Here is a 25,044-nt window from a genome sequence, read left to right on the forward strand (position 1 = left end):
GCCCCCTCCCATCCCCCCCGCCACCCCCCAGTGCGGCAGAGACTTTCCCAGAACTCCAGCCTCCTCTGGTCGGCCTGGGAAAAGATGCATTTAGAGTCATTTCTGTTTGCAGTGTTTGGGGCTTTGTTTTTATTTTGCGGGTTATGTTTTTGGTTTTGGTTTGGGGCTATTTCATAATCCAGAAACATACTAGCTCTTGTCCCTCAGTGCATTGTCTAGAACGTGAGACCGGGGCCAGTGGAACCCTCTAATTAGACAGCCTCGGTGGAATGAGCGAGATTTTAAAGACTAAAATAAACTGGCCATGGGAGACAAACAGAGCAGGGCGGCCCTCCCCTCGCCTGAAGCATTTCCTGGGGCCAGCAAGGCCCACAGAGGCGGGGGAGGGGGCGGGGGGGGGGTCCTGCCGGCCTGGGGCACTGGCCAGAGCAGCTTTGCACTTGACCATGAGGACAGAACAACTCAAGGGCTCTTCCTCGTCACTATGTTTGTTTTTTAACGAGGACATCAGCACTATTTCCAATTCTTCTGGATGATGAAGACTCCACTTTGGGCAGCCCCGTGAAGGTGGCCTTGTCACCACCTGGCGGGAAATCCAGGGCCAGATGCCCAGAGTCCGATGCTGACTCTGGAGAGGCGGGGCCCAGGCCAATCCCAAGCTCTTTTCCTGTGACCCCAAAACACTCATAGGCTCCGTCTGTCCATCCCACGAGCCTTGCTGGTCTAGAGGGAGGATCCATTTTTCTTTCTTTTTCTTTTTTTTTTTTTAAGATTTTATTTATTTATTTGACAGAGGGAGAGATCACAAGAAGGCAGAGGCAGGCAGAGAGAGGAAGAAGCAGACCCTCCGCAGAGCAGAGAGCCTGATGCGGGGCCCGATCACAGGACGCCCGGATCATAACCTGAGCAGAAGGCAGAGCTTCACCCACTGAGCCACCCAAGCGCCCGAGGGAGGATTTATTTTAACATCTGCCCAAGTCACCGCCACCGTGGGCCACCCCAGCCCCAGGGACAGCCCCCTGGGCGTCACAGGCAGCTCCAGGCACCGTGGGTGGTTCTGATACCATGGCTGGTTCCACAGGCCTGTGGCCAAGCCAAGTCAAGGTGGCGTTGGCCCAGCGGGAGCCTGGGCAGACAGGACAGGCACACCCGTCTCACATGTGGGCCCCAGACGCTGTGGACCCCCTCTTGCCCCATCGGGGCGATGACTGCTGAGTCCACACCCCAGCTTCGCGGGGCGGGGGTCTGCGCACATGAGTTACTGGAAGGCCCTGTCGCTTTCCACCCTGCAAAACCCACCGGAAAAACGTCTGGGCCTAGCCCCAGGCCGCTAACCACTTCCTGTAAAGCTTCTGAGGAACAGCAGAGCTGGGGTCTCTGGCTTTTCTCCACCCCACCCCCGCGCTTTCCTTCTCCAGCCAGAGCTGCCAAAGTAAAGAGGACCATTCTGTTCACAGGGTCCTGCATTCCAGAGAAGGCTCGGGTTACAGCGGGGGTGGGGTTGTCCGGGGCTGCACTGAGCCAGTGAGCGGGTGACCTGGAGGCCTGTGCTGCAAGGTCGGGGGTGGGGGGGGCACCCCGAGCCCAGGCCACCCAGAGGGGACCTCAGGATTCAGCCAGACAGGGGCACACGCAGCAGTGATAAAGGGGGGTTGGCCGTAGGTCCATTAGGCTCCGCTGAGGACCAGACTCCACCCTGAGTTTTCCCTGCATTGCCCTCCCATTTTCCTGCCAGTCCTTGGAGCCCCCAGGGCCTGGGGACCCCGTCCCCACGCGGGTGAATCACCGGGCTGAACCCTACCCTCTCTCCTAGCCCTGCTCTCTTACTTTCTCAGCAACGTCTCGTGCTTTGCAAGATCTGTGCTTTGCCAGGATGTTGGGGCCCCCAGTTGTGCAGATACATGCAAAGCCCTGACCTGAGGACACTGGGGCAGCTGCTGTTGGAGCTCTGGACTCTGTGAATCAAGGAGGGCCGGGCCTTGCTCAGATGAAGGCTTCCCATGGGGCGTAAGGCTGAATGCAGGGTGCGCCACCTCCCAGCCCAGCTGCAGGGTCCTCCACCGGGGGAGGGGGGCATGCAAGGAGCTCGCAGCTGGGCCCTGTGTCCGCTGCGGCTCCCGCTCCCTCCCACACCGGCCGGAACATCTGAACAGAAGCATCTCGTTTCCCAGGGCAGCCAGCCTCCCGCTGTCGCTCCCGTTACATGCGCGAGGCTGCCGCAGAGGGGCAAGGGGGACCCCAAGGGCCTTCCTCCATTTCTCTCTGTGCTCCAGGCCTTCAGAGATGGTCCCCCCCCCGGCAGGTGTTCCTGGTGCTCCTTCTCCCCTACCTTCTGGCCACGAAGAGGTCCCCTTGCCCTCGGACCTCTGCTCTAGTCTCTGACACGCAGCTTCCCTCCCACATTGATGGGCAAACTGTGTTGGGTTCACCCACGAAGTCATGCGAGTTAGTAGTGACTGAACCAATGCAAGTCACACTTGCTGCTAGACCTGGGGCTGGACCTCCACCATCACCACCGCTGACCTCCCCCATCACCAGCCCTGACCTCCACCATCACCACCGCTGACCTCCACCATCACCACCCCTGACCTCCACCATCACCAGCCCTGACCTCCACTGGGACCTCGTTCTGGGGTAGCACAGAGTCAGCCTTTCCCCGCCTGGGCTCCCTAGACCTGGCATCATGGGAGGTGGGAAGTCTCCAGAGAGACAAACAACCTGTAGGACGGGTGAATGGTGACAGGTGCTGCTTCACATGTCTGCGAGTGTCGGGGGACATGCGTGTGGCAGGACGGTGGATACTCTCAGGAGAGGCTGTTAATTCTCATGCATGGTGACAGGATTTGGGGATGCGAGCGAGAGCCCTTATCCTCAGGAGAGGGGTGTCCCAGCTCCCAGGCTTTGTGGTCCAGCTTCGGGTGCATCAGAGAAGGAATGGGAGGAAGCAGGGAAACCCGGAGGCAAACCTGGAGGGTAAGTCGGTGAGGACCACTGTGTCCCTGTGTGAGCACGAGCAGCCAAACACAGGCCGTCCTTCACCCTCTGTGTGGCACCTGGGTCTCCAAAACGAGCTACTGGTTTCCTCCAGGGCCATTTGGAAAGCCCTTTGGAGTATGGCTGGCCTGGTCCCCGTCTACCCAGATACCACCGTGCACACAGCCTGCAACCACCACACCTCGGGACGTTCCCAGCTCTGCCCTGGGTCTGTCTGGGTTTGAACTTTTAGAACATGGGCTCATGGGGCACCTGAGTGGCTCAGTGGGTTAAAGCCTCTGCCTTTGGCTCAGGTCATGATCCCAGGGTCCTGGGATCGAGCCCCACATCTGGCTCTCTGCTCAGCAGGGAGCCTGCTTCCCCCTCTCTCTCTTCCTGCTTCTCTGCCTACTTGTGATCTCTGTCAAATAAATAAATAAAATCTTTAAAAAAAAAAAAAAAGTTAAAAAAAAAGAACATGAGCTCATGTCCATGCAGGGGTTTCTCTGTCTGCCCAGACTTCTCCATTGAACAGTGCCTGCGTCCAGAGGCCGTTGGGTTTTCCTCCTCCTGCAAGTGGCGGCCATGGCCAACGCCCAACGCCCAAGAGTGGGTAGGGTGCGCCTGTCTCACAGCTGCCAGAGGCTTGAAACCCTGCTTCCATGGACGGCGCCATAAATACAGAACGGAATGGCTCAGTGTTTGGAAAACCCAGCTGGGCGGGAACAGCTGGTTTTTTGCTTTGGAATCCTTCCACTGTGCTTTCCTTGGTTTCTCGACTTCACTCAAGGCCCGTCTGCTCCCCAGGGACAGGCCTTCAACTCAACGTCAAGGGCACCCCAGCAGCCGGCCACGTGAAGCTCGAGGTTGCTTCTGGCAGCTGGTGACCACGGGGACCTGGCACATGGAGGCACTGGAATCGTCCGGCTCTGGCAGAGCCACACAGAGGTTAACAGGGGCCAGTTGTCCCCAGTATGGCCCTGCCCCAGTGTTTACCTGCCCAGGCCTCCAGGGACTCCCTAAGGCAATTTCAGCCCAAACCCCATTTCTGCCACCTTCAGCCTGATTCTTGACCAGAGACAATAGCACAAGTGCCATCTCCTTGGGGGTGCTGCTCGGAGGGACTGAGGACACCCTGAAGAGTCAGGGGTCCGGGTCTGGGTCTCCTCCATCCTCCTCCTCACTCATCCCTCCCCACCTCCCTCCTTCCCTGGGCCCCACCCCCCAACCTGAGCCTTTCCCAGCAGCCTCCCACACTCTACTCAGAGCCTCCCCAGGCCTCAGGCCATGTGTCCTCAGGGACAGGACCCTAGCCAGCCGGAATCCTACAAGCCACCTTCTACCGAGGCGGCTGGCTGGCTCTGAGCTCCGTGGTCAAGAGGCAGCCAACATTTCCTGCAGACGCCTGCCCGGTGGCCCCCTTGAACTTCACGGGTCCAAAACAAGTCCACCAGCACTGTCCTGGACGTCACCCCCTTCCCACAGCCACTTTTCCTAGAGACGAGGCCACTGGACTTGCTGCCTGCTGGTCCCCTTGCTATCCTACAGGTCCCTACAGACCGAGGGTCCCCAGTTGCCCACAGCTCAGAGACAGCACCTTCCTTTCCTTCCTTGGGTTCAATCGAGACTGGGCCCAGCGAGGGGCCACAGACAGGCCGAGCCCAGGGAGCTTGGGCCTCCCACTGAGAAGCAGACAGAGCATTCGCCCAGAGCAGAACAGGCTGGGCATGGGGGTCCAAGGAGAGGAGGAGGTGTCACGTCCAAGTGTACCCCATCTCAGTGGCAGGGGTGGGGTGTGCTGGGACCCCACGGACACACAAAGTGATTCACAGGTGTGCCCAGCTGGGGGCCAGGGTTTTGAAAGAGTTAAAGAGAGGACGCCCCTTGCACTGCCCAGTGCTTTGGAACGGATCCCTCATTGCTGTCGTAACAGACAGAGAGGTAGCCGCAAGCCAAGCCCTGGGCTGGGAGCTCGCCGTGCATCTCCTCATCTAACCCTCTGAGCTAGGAAGTCGTGCCCATTTCACAGCACAGGAAACAGAGGCCCGAGTTAACAGGCGACAAGGTGACATAGCCAGTGACAAGAAGGAAGGTGGGGTTTAAACCCAGGCCATCAGCCCCCAAAACTCACAACCCTGCCGCCTGACCTCCTGATCCCTGAGAAACTTCTGGGGTGAGGCACCGGGTACAGTGAAGGGGCTGTAGCTCTGAGAAGACGGACTGGGGATTTGTTGCAGGGGAAGGGGTTTCAGAGCCCTTTTGGAGCGTCCCCTGCCTTGTGTGTGCCGCCCCTTTACGACAAAATAAAAGCCGCCTAAAACCAGCTCTTGCTCTGGGTCTCCACGTGAGCGAGAGTCACTTCCTGTAGGAGCCCCTCGAACGGGACAAGGGGAGGACGCGCCCCTTTCTAGCCGCGTGTTCCTGGAAAGCCCCGGTTACTGACCTCACCGCTGCCCCCCGAGAATCAGGGGTGCTCAGCCAAAACTACCGCACACGGCTGCGGAGCAGGGCCTGGAACCTCCGTGCTGGGCGTGGGCCCCCATCTCCAGGCAGGGGTCTCTGTGGCTCCCGAGGGGAGTCTAGGTAACTCAGCCCCTCGGTTTAACAGGACGAAACAGCTGGTTTTGATTTAGATCAATCCCCGCGCCCAGCTGCGACCCCGAGGAACCGAGTTATTTCTTGAAGTTGAAGCTCTGTTGGATCTTTTCAAGCAGCCGAGGGCCGTCCGGTGCAGCCGGGTGTTGTCACATGACAGCCCGTTCCATCCACCCCCACCCCGTCCGGTGGGTCCTGCAGAAACACAGCCGCGCCGGGGACCCTCCACACGGTCCCGTCCTCGGGCACCTCCTGACCTCAGCTGTTACAAACCCAACATGGTTTTTTAAAAGTGCTCAAGGATTGAGAGAAAGCCCTAAACAGTCTGGGGCTCGGGGTGCCCACCCCTGGAAAGGGTGAACAGGTTCCTTCCATGCTAATATTTGGCAGCCAGAAGAAGGAGAGAGCAAGGGGACAGAAATTCACCACAGCTGTTACGTACCTAAGGGGACTTTCTCAAGCACCAACCCTGTTTGAACAATGACCTGCCTGGCCCGCCGCCCCCAATTCTTTCTCCGTTCAGTCCTGCATCCTCTTGGCCCTCCTCCCCCCAGTTACTTAGTAGGAAAGTAATCTGTTCTCTGGGAGACTTAAGGCACCTGCCCTAGGGAACCCCCTGTGAGTCCTGCCTCTCTGTCTCGGCTCCCTGGGACATTGCACAGCCCGGGGCAGAGCCTGAGTCTCCCCACATCACCGTCCAGCCCCCACGGACCTGGCAGGCCCCACTGTCCGGGGCCCCAGCAGCCTGCCCCTCCTTCCCTGCCCCACTCTGTTCTGGAAACGGCCCCAGCAAGGACCCCGGGAGACGATGGTGGGTCTGCCGCCCAGCACTGGCCGGTCCAGGACAGGCATGCGCTGCACTCTGGCCAGGACTGTATGAGTTATGTCTGCTTTGGGGGCCCTGGGCACATTCCCTCACTCTTGCTGTGTGATGGAGAGTGGGGTCTCTGGCTGCCGGGGGTGGGGTGGCGGAAGAGCAGAGCTGCTGCGGGCGTGTTGGCGACCAGGTCGGACCACCACAGGTCCTGGGGCTGCCCCGTCTCTAGGGCCCCGAGCAGCCCTCCACGTGGCGAACCAGGGCTGACCCCTGTCCCTTGCAGGCAAGTACTGTGCCGAAGCCGGTCTGCCTGTGGCTCAGTGCAGACCAGCAGGAGTCGGGGGCAAGCTTCTCCATCAGCCTGGGGTGGAAGGAGCTGGAGCTGGCTGCCAGCGCCCCATGGCCAGGCCAGGAGGAGGGGGCGGCGGCGGGCTGAAGAGAGGAGCGAGGGTGAGACCAGGGCTGAGAGCAGAGAATCAGAGCTGATAGGGGTGGGGGGAGTGGTAAGCACCCTCACCCCCTGTGCGGCCGGGGTAGGTGTCTAGAAGGCCAGTCGCTCACCCACATCCTGGCTGCCTGAATGCCCGGGCACAGAAGGGCCGAGTGCCCAAGTACCCACAGGACATGCCGAAGACTCCCACTGCGGGATACGTCACCATATCTCCAGCTCTGTAAACATGCGAGCCTCCCTGAGCTGCTCGAATGGGCGTGGAGATGGCTGGCAGGGGTCTCCTCCTTTCGAGACACATTTGGGAGCCCACGTCTTGGCATCTTGCACGCTGGGCCTCGAGGGTGCATGTGCACAAATGAGACTCTCCCCGGGCAGGTCGCCGCGTGGCAGTGGGCGGCAGGCACCTGCTGAAGGCTGGACCGGCTGACGAGCAGAGGCGTTTGTGAGGAATTAAGGTCCCAGCACTGAGCGAAACATTTTGCATCAATTGTATCTGTCTCCCTGGGGCAGATCGGAGTTTCCAAAGGCCGCTGCCCCGCCTGCGTATCTCACCCCAAGTGCCAGTCACCATCGCCCTCCAAAAGAGGATGGCCCTGGGGTGCTGGTAAATGTTCACCAGTGGGTTATTGGTGAAAACACGTCTGGTCTGAAGCGCCTCCAGTGTCTGCGCATAAACGTCTCCGGCCGTGGCAGCCAGCTCCCGGTGGGACATCCCCGAGCCGGCTCGAGGTCGGCCCACGAGGCCGCGTTTCCCCTGTGCAGACCCAACAGATGGGGCTACCCCGGGGGCAGAAACAATGCCGATATAAAGCAGAATAATATGGAAGTGATAGGTTTTGAGAAGTGACGGCCTTTATTTTTCTAATACGATTTATGTAATTATAAGTTTCTGTAACTTCACCTTTAACGAGGCCCCTGGCGAACCGGCTGGTGGAATTCTGGACACTTTACCAGGCGGTTCCCCTGCGCCAGCGCCGGCAGCTCCAGATGCCAGATGCCAGAGGCCAGGGTGAGACTTGCCTGCGGGGTGGGGGTGGGGATAGCCAGGCATGGGTGGGCGGTGCTTCTCAGCAATCGCAGACCACGCACACACTGAGTTTGAAAGAGAGGAAGCAGGGTCCCAGCGGATCCCCACAGGGAGCAGGGGCCCCGCCGGGTCTGGGTGACGGCCACCACGGCCCCCCTCAGGCGCACATGACCCAGGGTCTCTGAGAAACTAGGCAGCCTCAGTGTCCTTCAGGTATTTTCAGGGTGGCACCCCATGCACCTGCTCCGGAACGGGCAGGGGTGTCCCAGCCTCTGTCTGGTGGCCAACGCTGTTCGAATGTCCCTTGCCAGCACACGGGATCAGATTCCGTCCCCACAGAACGCTGTTACCCTTTAGCGACCAACCCATTTGTGATTCTCCAACAACCCATCAGCCACCAGACTGACCGCTAGAGAATTTGCTCTTCTGAAGACAGACCTCCGAGCCTCGCAGAGAAGCGCAGCTTCTCAGCCAACAGCCCCCGTGTCTGTGGATAGGGCCCGTCCTGGCTGCTGCTGACCCTCTGCTGGGAATTATTGTGGGGGGGGTGACCCGGTCACACATGGGGACACTTGGGAGCTGGCAGAGAATAGTGCTGGGGACAGGTGTGCAGCCTTCCTCCCTAGGAGCTGCGACCATGGGGTCCTTCCTCTTTCTGGGGCTGGAAGACGGGGTGGCCGGCGAGGGGCAGTGGCCATGTGTCCTCACAGCAGAGGGGCCCGCTGGAGGAGCTGTGTCTGTAGGAGCGAGGCCACAGGTGCCAGCAGGACCCTGACCTGGCCGAGAAGGGCTGAGTGGGGACCCCAAGTCTGCAGCAGAATTCCTCTTATGGCACAACTGCTGCCGGGGTACGAGAACCTGCCTCCCAGATGGAGCTGTGCTGTGTCGCTCTGAGGTTGCAGGGTCGGCAGGCACTCCACTCGAGGCGGATCACTTGAGGACACGTGTGCAGCAGATCACAAAGGAGCACCAGGGGACCCCGAGACGGGTGTCCCTGACCATGCCTCAGGTGCTCAGGACCACAGCCGTGAAACCGCATCTGTGAATCTCATGGACACGTCTGCGGGCTGGGGAACGTCCCTGTAGCATGACCAGCAGAGCACACAGCAAGAGAATTCTCTCCCCTGGCCCCCTCCAAGGAAGCTTCATGTTTGCATCCGTCAGCTCAGCCCAAGAGAACTGCGCACACAGACCGGGCATCTGAAAACAAAGAGATGTATTCTACCCCGGTGCTGGCAGCTGGAAGTCGGAGATCCAGGCACGGCAGGGCTGGTCTCTCCAGAGTCCTCTCCTGGCCGTGCAGACACCGTCTCCTCCCCGGGTCCTCATGGGGTCGTCCCTCTACGCGTGTCTGCGTCCCGATATTCTCTCCTTATAAAGACTCAGTCATATTAGACTAAAGCCTCTATTGACCTTGTACCGTAGTCCTCTCTTCAAAGGCCCTGCATTCAACCGTGGCCACATCCTGTGGTCCTGGAGGCATTAGGGCTTCCACTTAGGCATACTGAGGGCACAGAGCTCAGCCCACAGCACAGCAATGTCTTGGTCTTCTTTTCCTTTCTTTCTTTCTTTCTTTCTTTTTTTTTTTTTTTTTTTAAGATTTTATTTATTTATTTGAGAGAGAGACTGTGTGAGGGTGTGTGCAAGAGCCGAGCCGTGGTGGGGAGGGGCAGAGGGAGAGGGAGAAGCAGGCTCCCCACTGAGCAGGGAGCCGGGCGAGGGAGCCGGATCCCAGGACCCCAAGATCATGACCTGAGCTGAAGGCGGACGCTTCACCGACTGAGCCCCCCAGAGGCCCCAGTCCTCTTTTTCTTAATAAAATACCATTTATATTTGTAAAAAGTTAATATGCACACGCAGGCTGCAGGAATCTGTAACAGGAACGTCTGTCCCCACCTTGACCAGAGACACGATTGAGCCTCGGATGTTCTCGTTCATCACTGGGGTCACGACCTGAGGCTCAGATTCTCCCCCATTCAGCAATAAGCCTGAAGTCCAACAGAAAACGAGGCTCCCCAGCGGGTCTCCGAGCTGCTCTGATGTGTCTCTTGCTGGCTTCTGGGCCTCCTGCACCACAGCAGACCCCTTTGGCAAGCTCACCCAGTCTCCCGATCCCCTGAGGCACCCCTGGCTCCTCTGGGCTGTACCGGCACCCCCTGTACTCAGCCAGTCGGCCAGCAAGTGGGCCACACTCGCCGACATCGGGTCTACCCACTCCGCGGGCCGGACGCCGTCTAGCAGACTGCTGGAGGGAGCAGGCCTTCTTGTTCAACGTCTGATTCGTTACCTGGAGCGCTCAGACTTTTGATCTGGCACATCACCCGCGGCCGGTGACAGGCAGCCCTCCCGTGGGTGTGACCAGCCGGGACTGTGCACACTGACCCTTGACTTCCGCCAACACGGGTGTAACAACATGATACGGAATGAGGATGACCTTCCTGCCCAAGTGAACTTGATTCTGCTGTTTCGTTACTTGCTGAAGGACTCCTGCTTATCTTCGCAGCTTATCGCCGTGACAGAGTCAGAGAGACCGCACGCCCGGGGAGGAGGGGGGACCGGCCCTCTGAGCTCCTTGGAGACACAGACGGAGGCCCTCGGCTTGCTGCAGGGCTGAGCAGGGCGGGGAGACAGAGCGGCACGTAAGGGCTGGAAGAGTCACCCCAGAAAGGAATGTTGGCAAGTAAAATGATTTACTTAGAGGTACACATCTAGGTTGGCCACTGGGGCCCTTCCAGGCTCTTCGCAAGAATGTTGGCATCCCAAGTATGTGGCAAGAGCTGGCCAGGGTCAAAAAGCTGCTTTGTGTCCTTTTGTTTGGAGAAGGGAAACGGACTTTGCTGAGAAGCAGTCTCCACGCTGACGGCGAGCAGGGCTGCGGACACAGAGCGGCCCCACGCTCTCCGGGATGGGGTCTCAGAAGCTAACAACCGGGCGGGCATTACGAGGACCCATCATTTTAAGACACGGGCAAATGTGTTTTCATCCCACGTTGGGGGAGTGATATGAGCCCATGGGGGAATCCAGGAAAACTGGGGCAAGTGCGGGGAGAGCTTGCCGACAGTGCCGTGCCCCAGAGCGGGCCCCACTCACACCCCCCCCATAACCCCCGTCCTTCTTGCTAGGCTTCTTCTGACCACATTTCCATGGACATAAGCACGCCCCTCCCCCATGGCGTCAGAGCGTGTGGGCAAAGTCTGCTGTAGCTGAGAACCTTCTTTGAGGCCATCCTAGCAAACACTGGCATCCGGTCTCCATCTCTGGGCCCTGGTGAGGTCCCTGGTGAGGCAGGCCGGGCCTGGAGGCAGCGCTCTGTGGCTTAAATGGCCATCCAGAGGTTTCCGTTTTGTTTTGCAGTGAAGTGGGGACACCCATATGGAGACAGTAAAACGTGTGACTGATGGGACGCCCAGGGGGCACAGTCGGTTGGTTAAGCCTCTGGCTCTTGGTTTCAGCTCAGGTCATGAGCTCGGGGTCGTGGGATCGAGCCCCACATCAGGCTCCCCACTCAGCCGGGAGTCTACTTGAGAATCTCTCTCCCCCTTGCCCTGCCCCCTCTCTCTCTCAAATAAATAAATCTTTAAAACACACACACACACACACACACACACACACAATGGGAACAGTAAAGCACAGGGACACTCCCACCCCACAGTGTGTCCTCGGGAAGTGTTTCCCTGTGCTTGTACGTCTCATCATTATAGACGAGCTCGGGGAACACCTCTGCACCCGAATGTCAGGGGAAAAGTCAGGTGGGGTCACGGACGGCTTTCCCAGGGCTAAGTCCCAGCTGCAGGATGATCAAGGACCCGCAGAGGCTTCAAAGTGGGAAATGACCTCCTTCTTTGCGGGGGGGGGGGGTCAAGGGATGGCCAGGGAGAGTAGCTTAAAGAAGGAGGGCTGGTACCAGAGGGCAGACGCGGGTCCTGGAGGTCACCCTGCTCCTCCGAGCGGCCCCCCGGGCTAGCACTGGTTTTCATGTGTGTTCCACTGCGGACCCCGGGGCAGGAAGGAATGTGCGTCTGACCTGGAGAAGGAGGCCGGCAGGTCCTGCCATCCTGTGGCCCCAACTTTCTCACCTACGAATCACGCTGTAGAAACTCAGGACAGAGGTTGGCAAACTTTTTTTTTTTTTTTTTTTTTAATAGAACCTTTAATTGAACCAAACGGATACACACAAGAGCCCTGATATTGGAAAGTCAGAGCCGTCATTTTTGAATACGGATGTCCATGTTCCAGGGCAGAATGTTTGTGCATGCGCAGAGCCTGTGAGACGGCCACGGCACGTGGCTGGGCACACATAGGGGCCAGGGCCGGGGAGAGGACGAGAGCCCCAGGCCCCACTCCCTACCCCCCCACCCCCCCCACCCCCAGTCAACCCAGGCCTGCCTTTGGGTCTGCCAGGCAGCAGCGAGGAAGGCCTGGCTCCCAGGCAGGGTGTGGCAGGTGTGTGGTCTGTTCTCCTCATGTCCGTGGCTTTCCATGGTAGAACACGCAGATTCTCTACTTAAAAGGAATCCTGGAGCCTGCAGGGCCCAGAATGAAGTCTGATTTGAATCATGAGTTGATTAGCCACAGGCTTGTCTTTCTTCAGTGTCTGACTTACTAGAGTCACAGCCTGGACTTGGGCCCACCCCTTGGCCTCATGGGTCTCATCCGGTCTTTGCCCGGCTTCCCCTAGGAAACCTCTGGAAGGCCAGGCTTCATCTTTCCAGGTGGCCTTGAGCTTCTGCCAGGTGTCTGTATCTGGGGGCTTGCTCGCTGCTCTTCTTTGGATGGGGCAGAGAAGGGGTCCATAACCACCGCGTGTCCTCACGCTGGGCTCTGGGGAACCCGCGAGGAAGGAAAGCAGCCCGGTCCCCGGCCACCCATTTACTTATTAAGGAAGAATGCTGTTGAAACCCAGAGCAGCCCCCGGCCCTGTGATCTCGGCCTGGCTGGGACAAGCCAGGCTGAGCCCTGTGCTCCCGTCCAAAACCTCCCTCCCAAAGACGCAGATAGAGACCCATGGGGGTCCGTCCCCTAAGGTCTGCATAGCAGAGATCGGCCTTGGACCCAGGGAGTGTGTCGGGATGTTTTCTCTTGGGAGTAAAAATCTCATTCACAAAATAATCAGAAGCAACCCTCAGGGGTTTCAGAGGGTTCTTGGAGTGCAGCCTTGAGGGGACTGGGGGTCCTGGGTTTTCATGGAGCACAACCTGTAGGGGCCCCAGGGTTTTTCAGGGTGTTTCTTGGGATCCAGTCTATGGGTCTCAGGATACAATTCTGGAGGACCCTAGAGTCTTAGGGTATAATCTGGGGGGCCACAGGGTTTCTTGGGCAGCCCTGGGGGCACTGGGTTTCCTCAGGGGGCTCTCGGCAGCCTCCCCGCAAGCCAGCCTCACTTGTCCCCACTGTAGGCTGTGGGGCCCTGCTGTAGGTCCCAGGGAATGACAGGAGTGACTGGGGACTGAGAACCATGGGGGGGGGGTGGTTGCAGCAGGGACTTCCTGGGGCCTTGGGGGAGGGGACACTCACTGAAGACACTCCTTTGCCCCTGGGGGCAACTGGGTGTGTTCAGGGGAGCTCCTGCAAGCTTCTCAGCTGAAAACCTTCAGCTTCCCGGGTACCTCTCTGACCATCAGGATCTTCAGCTCCCCTAGCCTCCAGCCCTATCAGAACACTGTGGGGAGCCCCAGATGGGATGGGCACCAGGCAGCAAGAGCCCCCGGGGTACAGGCCAGGCTAAGGAATCCTGCAGGTTGGAATTCCTCCTTTAGATCTGCCGGGAATACACCCACCTACATTCCTGCACTAATTTAAAATCAACTGTTTTTTTCCCCCCACAAAAGACCATTTTTAATAAAAAGGAGGTGTTGGTAACTCATGCTTCAGGGTAACAAAGCCCTCCTCCTAAATATATACACATCTCCTTCTTGGGCAGTAGTTACAAAAAGAGGGGTTTTTGTTTTTGTTTTTTCTTTCTTTCTTTCTTTTTTTTTTTTAAGCACATTCCTTGACCCAGCCCTGGAATTTGGAGCCAGGCTCAGGAATCTGCCCCCACATCTGCCCCGCCCCTGATGTGATTTTGAAGAGCCACAGGTTGGGAAAAGCCACAGCTCAGGCCGTAGATTGTTTTCTGTCTGGGGCTGGGGGAACCAAGGTGAAGGGTGGTTCGCTGAGCCCGGGTCCCGGCCAGCACCGGACACAGCTCTGAACAGAGCTGGGAACCTGCCAACAGCCAGATGGGGGTGGTTCTAGTGTCGTCCCCACTTCTACAGAAGAAAACACCAGGGCACAGAGAGGTTCATTAACTCACTGGAGTCACACAGCGAATCCTGGGCCACGCCAGGATTCCAGATTACTGCCGGCTGTGTTCCCAGGTTGCTCCCCTGTGGAGAAGACGGAGGGGAACCCCCCGCCCCCGAGTGTGAACTCCTGCCACTCGGGGGGTGGGTGCAGCACCCCCCCCCCCACACCAGCCTGCAGGAAGACCCGGATCAGTTGCCCTCTGTCCGTCTCATGGTTGTGCTCACGGGTGCAGCACAGGGACGCTCTGAAGTTTTTCAGAATGAAAAACAAGGCTGGGGCTCCTGTCTGAGGTCAGGCAAGTGTGAGGGGCAGCTGCGCCCGAGCTCACTCCTGCAGGGTGCCCTGCGTTCAGCCAAGGGTGCGCCTGGCCCTCGCTGCGAGCAACAGATGAATGCCTGAGACCCGGTGTGTGTGGTTTTTATAAATAAATTATATGTTACATTTTCAAAGGAGTCTGTTTAGAAAGAATCTTCCATTGACTAACCCTCTGTAAACTAGTACCATTTGATAAATAATTCCTGGCCCCTGTTGCCTGGGGGAACGGAGGAGGAGGAAGGGTAAGGGGGGAGCTCACAGACGCCGCTCCCCGCACCCCCTACGCCTGGCCTGTCTTCTCCCTGGTGCCCCCTTTCTGCTCTCAGATTCCAACAGCTAATTACTCCCAACCCCAACCCGGGCTGTGCCAGGAGGGTCCCCGGCTGAGTTTGGGAGCCAGCCGGATGCTGACCTGGGAATATGGCCACAGAGCCTCCTCCTGGGCAGGCCTGCTGGGTGGGCTTCCCTCTCTGTGGAGAGCCACTGAGCGAACGTAAAACACCGAGCGATTCCTTCTGTAATTCATAATGGTTCCCAGCAAAACCACGAAGGCCAATGCTGCCGGCTAGAAACAGGAAGAGGAGGATGGGCTGGCCCTCGCGGGTCCTCTCCCTGACGGCCGGAGCCTGTGGCGGGGGTGGGGTGGGGGGCTTCCCCTGGAATGGTTGTCAGACCTGGGTTCCCCGACACGCCCCCCAACCAGGGTTCCTGGCACTGAGCTCCACGTTCTGCCACGCTCCAGGGCCGCCCAGGCCAACCGCAGCAGCTGGCCCAGTTACCTGTCAGGCCCAGAGCAGAGGGCCACAGGGAAGCCACCAGTGGGCCAGTGAGACTCGGGGCTGCAGTTGACAGGGCCCTGTGTCACAGACAGGACCCCAGGCTGGCGGAGGTGGCAGGGTGCAGGTCGGTTGAGATTCTCACTGGGTTCTCCCCGGGAACTGGAAGGGCCCATGCTTAGCGTTGGGTCTCTGCCTTCTCTCCTGCCCCAGGCAGGGACCCTCCAGCTGTCCCCTCCACTCGGGGCCATCTCCTTGGCTGCCCCCACCCCAGGCTGCTCCTGGACCTCACTGTGCGCCTACCTCTGTTCCTTCTTCTTCCCCCAGGAGTACTCACCCTGCCCACTCCTGGCCTAGGGCACATCTTCACACCGTCAGGGCTTCCCGAGAAGGCCCTCCTACCAGCCAGCCTGAGATGCTCCTCACTCCCTGGGAGAAGGGGCTGATACTTCCAAGCCTGGAGCTCCCCTGTGTTGGAAGCCTTCAAGCTGAGCCTGGCGAGCGTCAGGGATGGTGAAGGGGACATCCTGGCATGGAAGGTGGAAGCTGGGGACTTTGCCGCCTGGAACATTCTGGAATCTTGAGATCTGCCTGGCACGGCATGGACCCTGCGGCGATCCTAGAGGCGAGGGCTCACACCGGCTGAGGGCTCAGGAAATGTTTGTACAACACAGGACCTGGCAGATACGCGTGTGGCCAGAAGGTCTGCTGGAACCATGTTAAGCAAAGCACCTAACAACATCTTCCCGAACAGGTGTTCTGTGAACCTTTGCTGGATGCATGAATGTATGAATGAATGAATGAATGAATGAGGGAGGGAACGCATGCACCTGTGATCTCGGGTTGTGCTCTAAGCCAGCAGCAGGGGCTTCTGTCCTATTGTGTGTGGGCTCCCATGGTGAAGACCATGGCACCTTAAACAACATCTGCTCTCCTCTGGGGCTGGAGGCTGGACGCCTCAGATCCAGGCGTGGCAGGGCCGGTCCCCCACCCCCCAAGACTTCTCCTGGCCATGCGGGCACCGACTCCTCCCCGTGTCCTCACAGGGTCGTCCCTCCGTGTGCGTCTGCATTCTGACGTCTTCCTCTGATGAGCACCCCAGTGTCCTGGAGTAGAACCCGCCCTAGGGACCTCGTTTTACCTCCATCACCTCTTCAAGACCCCTCTCCAAGTACAGTCCTTTTCTGAGACTAAGTCCGTTCTGAGACTGAGTCCGTTCTGAGTCCCGTTCTGAGTCCTGGCCTGAGAGTTAGGGCTCCAACATATGAATCTGGGGGGGTCACAGTTCAGCACAGCTGAAGGAGCGTGCGACTGAGGGTGCGGGGAAGGCCCCACAACACGAGAGCTGCCCTTCCAGCACCGAATTCGACAGCACCATGCGGTGAGCAGGAACGCACTCTCCCCACTGAAGTTTCCCCTCCAGCTGGGATTCTGTCTCAGGCCCTGCAGTGGGGGGCTGTGTGCATGGGGACCTGTCCATGGGTCTCCAAGGAAGGGCTCTTCCTGTTCACCTCCCTGGGCCTCTGCCCCCGACAGCTTCATTCTTGCATGATTTGGTGGGGACATTCTGCTGTCTGGGTGGTCCATAGGGACTGTGGTCAAGAGATGCACGCTTGGCCTGGCCGTTGGTTTGTCAGCCACGGTTGGGAGCTGACCTCAGCAAAGTTCCATTCTCTGCAGTCCCCGGCTTGGTTGCGGCAGTCGTCAGAGCCTCTACAGTCCCGAGGCTGCCCCCGGTCAGCACTCCCTGCCCAGGATCTGCGGGGGAGACTCCTGGGTCTTCTGGGGGCCCCTGACCACAGCTCCGTGCAGGAATAACTGCTTATCTTTATTTTTTTAAGACTTATTTATTTATTTGATAGAGAGAGAGGGAACATAAGCAGGGGGAATGGGAGAGGGAGAAGCAGGCATCCCACTGAGCAGGGAGCCCAGTGCGGGGCTCGATCCCAGAATCCTGAGATCATGACCTGAGCCGAAGGCAGGCGCTTAACAACTGAGCCACCCAGATGTCCCCGTTTTTTTCTTTTAAGATTTTATTTATTTATTTGAGAGATACAGAGTGCCTGTGCATGAGAGGGGGGAGGGGCAGAGAGGGAAGAGACTCGACCCCAGGACCCTGACATCATGACCTGAGCGGAAGACAGACAGCAGACAGACTCTTAACCGGCTGAGCCCCTCAGGCACCCCAGGAATCACTGCTTATCTTGGATCTGCATCATAATCTGTGTCCTGCTCCCCCCATGGTGCTGTTGAATTCGGTGCAGAATGTGGAAAAAGCAGTCGGAGCATCAGGGACTGGTACTCATGTCAGGAACCTAGTGGGTTTGCCAAGTAGATCACACACAGAATAGAGGAAGAGGATGGTAATACCTTTGTTTGAAATTAAGTATGTCACAGTTTTTGTTGTAAAGCACTGTTCACGAAGTCCATCGGTCCAGTTTTGGAACATGTGATGTACCACGTAAATGGTTTACTATGTCTGATGTCCTTAAGATGAAGGCCAGGTGTTATTGATGCTTTAAATTTTCCTTAAATATTCACATTATCTTCAGTAGAGACATATATGTTTTAGAAACAGTCATGTCCTTCCTGGCACCCTATGCCCCCCACAGTGCCCATTGTTCCTGCTCAGCTGGAGAGACACCATGACACATGGGGCAGAGACGTGGAATCAGACACATACTTTATCCCAGAAATTTCATCTTTCTGGAAATAAATCCATGCTTCACTAAAAAAGACGACATTTAAGAAGGACACAGATGTGAGGGGGAGACAGAGGGAAGGAACTCCACACGTCCACAACCTCAGGTCGACACAAGCTCCCCGAGCAAGGGAACCACGTGTTTTGTAGCCGAAGGTTCACAGAAGTTTGAGGGTGCTTGGTTCTCTCCAGGACGCGGAGGGGCAGTCCACGGTGACATCTCATTCTTGGTCATCTGTGGCCGGGGACGCACGGCGGTGCTCACTTCTGTAAGGGAAGCGTTTTCTCTTTCTAGGTCTGATGGCATTTTTAAAAAAAATAAACTTTTCGTTTGAGAATCGCTTTAGAGGTATAGAAACGTGGCAAGGACCGTGCAGAGCCCCAGGAAAGATACCCACTCCCCGCATCATTCTCCGAAGGCCACCCTGCCTTACACGGTCACATTGTCATGGCTCAGGTGCCAGGGCTGGGACCTCACGCTCCTCTAAAGCCCACAGTGTATTCGGGGTTCGCTCATGGGAGCCCTCCGTCCTTTCTCTGTCCCAGCACCCCGCCCAGGACACCAGCAGACATTTAGGCCTTGTGTCTCCTTGGGATCCTCCTGAGAGGATCTCACACTTGGCTTTTGATGACTTTGACAGTGTGGACGAGCGCTGGTCAGTGTTTTGTAGTCCGCTAGCCCCTCAGCTGGGATTGTCTGGTGTTTCCTCTAGGGTAGGCTGGGGTTCAGGGTGAGCTGGGAGGGAGACACAGAGGCCGAGCATCATCCCCACCACCTCAGGTCGAGGGCACCTGCTCTCAGCACGGCTCACAGTCACTGTGGACCCTGGCCCCCAGGCTCGGGGGTAGGGAGGGAGCCCCATCTCCCCGTCTCCTTGGTGGGGAGCTAGCCACATAGGCTGTTTGGAAATCTTCTCTGAGGAGGATCCGCCCTATTCTGACGCACTCATTCAGCCAGTCAGTCCATCAGTATGGACTCATGCGCGTTTATATCCATATTTGAACGATAGCCCCAAACTGTGTTTGTTTTTTTGCTCAGATGGCTCCAGGTTTAGCCAGCAAGAGTTCTGTGGGGTTGGGGAGTTGGGGGCCGGGTCCCTTTCACTGCCTCAAGCCTTTCATTCCCTGGCACTAGTGGGGCTCTGGGGTCCACTCATGGGTTTCCTGCGGGGACCCAGACCCCAGAACCCGCCCTCTCTCCCAGAACCCTCCCCCCCTCCTCCCAGTGGGGAGTGCGATCAGCCCTTAGCTTGGGGCTCCGGGGCTGGGTCTGCTCATTGTTACTGCTCAGGTTACTCCTCCCAGGTCTTCTTCAGGGCCGGTTTATTATTTATTTATTTAAGAGAGAGAGAGAGAGAGAGAGAGAGAGAGAGAGAGAGGCCGGGGTGGGGGCGGGAGGCAGAGGACGAGGGAGAGAATCTCAAACAGGCTCCATGCCCAGCACGATCCGCCCTCCTGGACACCCGGGCCCCTCAGACCGGTTCGTTCTTCCAGGATCACCCGCGTATTCAACACACATACCCTCGCCAAAGGCTCGCGGAGGCTCCTGCGCCCCGCTCAGCACTGGGGAGCCCGAGACGGAGCTGGGCGGAAGGCAGGCGGGAGCAGCGAGGGCCGCTGTGGGTCTCCATCAGTGCGGAGGCTGGACCGGGAGCTCAGGACCCTGGGCTCAGGACTAGGGCTGCGCATTTCCGGGAAGGGCTGGGCAGGAGGAAGAGGCACTAGTGCTTGACACGAGGGGTGGGGGAGGCCACGCCCACACGCTCCTGACCCCGCCCCTTCAGGCGCCTCCAGACATCACCCCTGGGCTCAGACCTCTCTGGAAGGCCCTGGTCCTCTTAGGAATGGTTTTGGCTGCAGGAACAGAATGCTGGACTGTCAGGGCTTCAGGGATGGGCCCCAGAATTCCCGAGCCGGTCCGCCCTGCAGCGACTTTCTTCCCACTCTGCGTGGCGTTCGTTTTCCCGCTCTTTGCCTCCAGTCTCCTGGGCTCCTGCTCTGAGTGTTGCCTGGGGTGGGGTGGGGTGCGGGACCATCAGGAGAGAGAGCAGCCCCAGCGGCCCGCAGGATGGAGCCCAGCTGGGTTCTCTGGGCAGGCTGCTCGAAGGACAAAGCAGCCCCGTGGGACCTCGAGGTCCCTGTAATGGTCCAGATTCCTTCAATGAACACTTGCTGGCAGGGCTGCTGGGAGTTGGCCCTGAGCCATCCACCTCCTTTGGGGACGACCTCAGAGACAAAGGGTGGCCTTTCAGCAGTGGCCCATGCCCAAGACTGACCCATGTGCTCCAGGACAGCTCCCACAGCACCGGCACCCTCTTTGCCTGCCTCCGTCTCTCCCCTGGCATACGAACCTGCTCAGATCTGTCTCAGAGCCTATGTCCATGGCCCCAGCAGGGCACAGGTGGGGAGGCCCCAGGGCCATAGCTGCAGAAGATGGTGTGTGTGCATTTTAGCAGAGATAGTACTGAGATTCCACGGGTTTAGGGAAAGCTTCTGGGGAATGGAAAAGGCGAGGTGCTGGGTTGTGCCTGTGGACTTGTGTGCCGGGGGAGAGAAGCATAGGGAGGGAAGGGGGCCATGTCCCTGTGAGCTCTGGAGGAGCACCGTACCTAAATGCACCGCACCAGCTTGTGGACCCGCTGCAGCCTCCCAGCGCCATGAGCCGGGGCCTTGCATCCCGTGTCCTGCTTCCGGCTGCCCCTTCCAGCGGCTCCCTAGAAAATGTTACTTTTCAGTGCAAGGAAAACAGAAAATTATCCACATCATTGCCCACATGCTGTCTTTGACCCAGGCGTACTGGACTGTCAGACTGCGGCCGTGGCCAAGACCATCTTCATGTCAATGACAAAGTTCCAGAAAGTTCTTTCAGAATTCCAGTGGGAAGGAACAAGAGGGGCTCTGGGCAGTGGAGACGGGGCCGAGCCCCAACCCAGACCCATGCCTGCCCTGTCTGCAGTGCTGGGGAGGGAGCGGCGGATTTGGTGTCAGCCTGCTTGACCTCAGCTAAACTGCTCTGACTTTTGTTTTCAGATTTGAGATATTTTTGGATGGGTAAGGATGGAAAAAATGTGTGTCCCTTTTTCAGATGATTGCAGCGTGCCCTGTTGTTGTTCAGGTTCTTGGAGAGTCCACGTTGTGGGCTGGGAAGTGAGAGCTCCTGGATTTGGGAAACCCGCCCCACCCTGTACCAGTCTCTGGCCAGGGGCGGGCAGGTGTGGGCAGGTGTGGGCATCTGCATTTCGGTGAATCTGGGAGCCAGCTGCTCAGGCTAAGGCAAAATAGCACGAGAACACGAGGTCCAGTGTGCCTCCTCCCTTCTCGGGGCTCTGTGGGTGGGATATATGAAGACAGACACTGTCTCAATAGGCCTCCTCGTGTCCACAGTCCCAGAGGCAAGGGACACCTAGCTGGCAAGGGACAGTGGGGTGGGGTGGGGGGAACTGATTGGCTTTGAGGGAGAGAAAGTTGAGGACAGAGATTTTAGGAGAGGCTGCCCCACAGGGGCGAGGACCCCCCACTTCCCAGCTGCGTGATCTCGGGCAAGCTTATTGGCCTTGTCCCCACACGTAGATGTCCTGGTACCTTCAGAAGTTCAAGTTCATCTAGTCGTTCAGCCAGCAGGGACCTGGACACTGTGACAAAGCCTGAGACACAGGATGGGCAGAGATGGTCGGCTCTGGGATGTTCCAGCGAAGAGACGAGTCGGCACAGCCGGAACAGCTGGATGGGCAGAACAAGGCAGTATGGAAGAGAGCTAAGAGGAGTTTGTCGGCCTGATGGTTCTGGATCTTTGTCACGTTCTCTTGCTGAACAGCTGGGTGACCTTGGTCAGGTTAGCTACAATTTCAGCTTCTTTCCCTATGGGTGATAACATCAGCCTCAGCCCCATTTAGGGGTCCGCGGCCTGCGACCTCCTCACTCCTCCCCTCTTCTGCTGAGGCTCCTTTCACGGGACCCTCTGCCGCCTGAGGATGAGAGTCACGAGTTTTGACCTCTTGAGAAATCATGCTACCCTCTAGAGCAAGGCAGGGGTTATTGGCCTTTCCAAGAGGCGTTGCAGGGTAGGAGGGAACAGGAGTGAGGTTCAGCCTCTGCTCTCCGTGAAGAACCGAGGAAGGTCCCCGCAAGCCAGGATAGGCACGGCTGGACCCCGAGGGCCCGGGTAGCGTTGGGTGTCCAGCTCCGATCAGGGGCTGTTCTTGGTAACAGCACCTTAAGACGTGCACAGGCCTCTCCAGGTGGGATTCTAAGACAATTTGGTCCCCGAGGCGGGTACAACCCCTGGCCTTCTTCTGCAGGTTGTAGGGTGGGTGTCTTCTCACATGTGCTTTCCCTGTGCCAGGGGCTTTCCACGCACTCACGGGCCTCAGGATAAGCTCTTGTTGACACTGTTCTTTTGCCTGTGAGGGGCAGCACTTGAAATCTGCAGAGGGCTGTGCATTTTCTAAGGGCATCTTTGGAGGGTGCTGCCCATTTCCCGGATTTCACTAATGGGTAAATAGAGGCTGAGAGACTGACTGAGGGGATGTTTGTCTTGGGGGATGCTGGAATTACTCTGCCTGAGTATCCCTCTGGACTGGGACCTGCTCTCCCGAATGCTTCTGGCCAGACAGTCCTACTTGTTTCTCCGGGCTCATTTTAAGAAGTCATGTGACTTGTGAAGTCCTCCCCGTCGAGTCCCTCCCTTCCAGGCACTTCTTAAGCATTTTGGGCCTTGACCCCCATGGCCCCGTTGCTTTACGTCTGCAGAACCCTGCTAGAGAGTGAGCTACCCGCGGGCAGGGAGGCCTGGGTTCCCGCGGGCACAGTAGTAATTGCAGCGCGGAAGGAAGGAATGTGTGAAGGAAGGAACAACCGGTTTTGCAGGGGTCAGGACTCCAGCCTCCCCCCGCCCCCCACCTGCGGCGCGTGAACTCTCGAAGCAGGGACCCCCGGGTGGGCCACCATTTGGCGGTCCCGCGGAGCCTGGCGGGGAGGTCCCGGGGCGCAGGGGCGCACGGGGGCGCGCGGGGGCGGGTCCGCCCTGCGCCCACAGGGCTGGGCGCTGAGGCCAGGTGACCGGCGGCCGGGCGCGGCGGCGGCGATTGCCCGCTCCGCCTCGAGGGGGCCCTGCGGCGGGCGCGGCGGCGAGCCAAGAGGACGGCCCGCCCGCGCGCAGCTGCGCTGCTCGGCGCCCGGCCTGCTGCGGCCATCGCCCGCGGGACCCGCCGCTCGCCCAGGTACCGGGCCGCGCCGCCGCCCGCTTTGTTTCGGGCCGGCGCCGGCGAATGCGCGCTGGGCGCGGGGAGGGGCTCGGGGAGCGCGCGAGAGCGAGCTGGCTTGGGGTCCGGGGACGGGGCTGGCGGCGCGGATCCGGGGTCCGCGTCCGGGTCCGGCTCCGGGTCCGGGGGCGCGGCTGGAGCGGCACTGCGCGGCAGCGCCCGGAGGACTTCGCTCTCTGGGACCCGTCCCGAGACTTGCAGGGCGGAGAGCCGAGCTCGGGGCCCTCTCCCGCTCTCAGCCAGCAGGCTCCGTCCCGGTCCCCGGGCTGGGCGGGAGGCGCGGGGCGGTGTGGAGGGGGGGGCTCGCTCCTTCCGAAGGAGCAGAAACCGCGCGGGGTCGCCGGAGCCCCGCGCCACCTGTGGCACGTGTCCCCCCGGTCCGCCGCCCGGTCGCTGACAAGCCGCAGGGGGGAGGGTCCCGGGGCGCGGGGGGGGGGGGGGTCTGCGTGCGGGTGGGCTCCGCCGGCTGACAAGGGCGCTGGGGGCTTTGCCTAAAGTGATAGGAAGATCTGTGTGTGGCGGGAAGGGACTGGATTCTTAAGACAGCGCCAGACGGTGACCCCCACTGTCCATCGTGGTTAATACCAGTGCCCCCGAACGTGGGGACAAGAGAGAGCACTGCTGAGGGTGGTCACTGCCTGCTTATGGAAAAGCGCCCACCCCGGACGGGGTCCCAGCCCTTCACACACTTGGACTTTCTGGGGGTTTTCACTCCCTGTGATATGGACGCATGGGCCTCCAAGACTTGAAACATATACTGAAAATAGCAGGGCGAGTTTTCATTGCATTCATTGCATTAATGTTAATATTGCATTAATTATCTCATTGCCTGATGTCCGGCCTTCAGGACCCCCGTTTTGACATTCTGGTGGGTTTGCTGTGGCCCATTGCTGTCTTTGAGTCTTTGAAGTGCTCCACTTCTTGGCTCTTTGAAAGAGGTTTTCGTCCTGTGATTCTCCCCTCTTTAGGGCCTGCAAGGTTATATTTGCAAATCAATCAACAAGTATTAGAAAGGCCTTTCTGTGGAGAGGCCTGGAGGGGCCAAGGAGGGGCCCCCCTGGAGTCTGCAGCTGGAGGGTGGAGGGAGCAGGGCTGGGCTGCAGGGAAAGAGGGGACCTTTGTGCACCAGGAGCTGCCTGGGAACCGGCAGGAGGCCAGACTCCTGACCTCAAAGTAATAGTAACTTACTTTGCAATCTTGCAGAGGAAGGGTGAGCTCAGAGACAAAGCATCAGGCGCACATCTCCAGCGTGTGTGCTGATGGCCTTGCCTGAGTTCATTTTGCCTCCCCACAGGAAGCTGCGATTATGGCCCCATTTTAAGGGTGTGCAAAAAGAGGCAAAGAAAAGGCTAGGTGTCTTGTCCAAGCTGATGAAATGGGTGGTGCAGCCCCGGGCTTCCTGCTGCCTGGAGGAGTGGGTGGCTATTCTCACAGCAGATTCCTCAGCCCAGCAGCAAAGCTGGCAGCGGCGGCAGATGGGCAGGTGGATGCTTCGCAAAGCTCTGGGGAGGCAGAAAGAGAAGTAGGCGCGCCAGGAACTGTGTGCTCCTGGATGCAAACTATGTTTACAAAGTGTAGCATTGGCACCTAATGGTTTCAAATAGAGCCCCTTGCAAAGGGGACCCGGGGAGCTGAAGGTCACATGCTCAAATACGTCCCTGCAGCAGGATGTGGCTCCTGATGGGGGTGGGGATTAAAAAAAATGAAAAAGCCTGAGAAGAAGGCGAAAAGTCAAGAAAAGTGAGGGGAGAGAGCCCCAGAAGGGACGGTTTTGGACCCGCAGGCTGGCCCATTTTACAGATGACTACATTGTCAGGTAGGGGTCTGGATCAAACCTCTG

General features: G+C 58.6%; 1 protein-coding gene and 1 long non-coding RNA gene across 3 annotated transcripts in view; one reads left to right on the forward strand and one right to left on the reverse strand.

Annotated features, from left to right (window-relative positions):
• Positions 1-17,257: 17,257 nt before the first annotated feature.
• LOC131829172 (uncharacterized) lies at positions 17,258-19,729 on the reverse strand. Its single transcript, XR_009352757.1, has 2 exons — positions 19,465-19,729; positions 17,258-18,210 (listed from the first exon to the last, which is right to left on the reverse strand). It is a non-coding gene; the product is annotated as an uncharacterized LOC131829172 (long non-coding RNA).
• A 3,311-nt stretch (positions 19,730-23,040) lies between these two features.
• TNS3 (tensin 3) overlaps positions 23,041-25,044 on the forward strand; it is a 201,825-nt gene continuing 199,821 nt past the window's right edge. For both annotated transcript variants that reach the window (XM_059170656.1, XM_059170657.1), the window contains exon 1: positions 23,041-23,162. The gene's annotated coding sequence lies outside the window, so the exon portion shown is untranslated. The remainder of the gene's footprint in view (positions 23,163-25,044) is intronic.

Source organism: Mustela lutreola, chromosome 4, assembly GCF_030435805.1.
Source record: "Mustela lutreola isolate mMusLut2 chromosome 4, mMusLut2.pri, whole genome shotgun sequence".
Taxonomy (NCBI): Eukaryota; Metazoa; Chordata; class Mammalia; order Carnivora; family Mustelidae; genus Mustela; species Mustela lutreola.